The following is a 630-nucleotide window of genomic DNA, read 5'->3' as shown; positions in this document are numbered from 1 at the left end:
TCTAGACCGGAAAGAAAAAGCTTTTATAAAATATATCTTTCATGTTTCTCATATTTTCGCCTTTGCGTCTACGTCTTCGTCCACTTCTTATATATCTTCTTCTTCATCATGTATCCTACACTTCTTTTTTTAAAGGTTGATATGTGAAAATGATAAAATTAACATCGGAGAAACATGGCGACTAGTGAGCATGCAGAAGAGAGCACCCTGCGTTGGGCATTAGCATGATTTAAATGAGAAAAGATAACATTAAATTATGGCAGTGATTGATGTTGTAATAGGCTATTACGACTTTATAATTAAGTTTAATCAGCAACGATGCGAATGATAATATGCATTACTACTATTCATATCATTAGAATATTATTTTTCATGGCAATATCTTCCACAATAATTCAGGAAAGTAATTGTTGATTTAACTTTCGATTCTTGAGATTCACCTCTGATTATTTTTTTATCATCCTTATTTTTTGCTGTTTGTTTGTTTTCTATAATGTACAAGATTCTTACACTGGTGCAGATTTTGAAAAGGGAACAGTACTGAATAGAAGAAGCAAAAAATATATAATAAAATATACCATATTAAAGAAATTGATCACTGCTTTAAGTGCGATATCACTTTTTAAAAAA

Source organism: Penaeus monodon, chromosome 25 (genome assembly GCF_015228065.2).
Source record: "Penaeus monodon isolate SGIC_2016 chromosome 25, NSTDA_Pmon_1, whole genome shotgun sequence".
NCBI classification, from domain to species: Eukaryota; Metazoa; Arthropoda; class Malacostraca; order Decapoda; family Penaeidae; genus Penaeus; species Penaeus monodon.
This window is presented reverse-complemented; position numbering follows the sequence as displayed.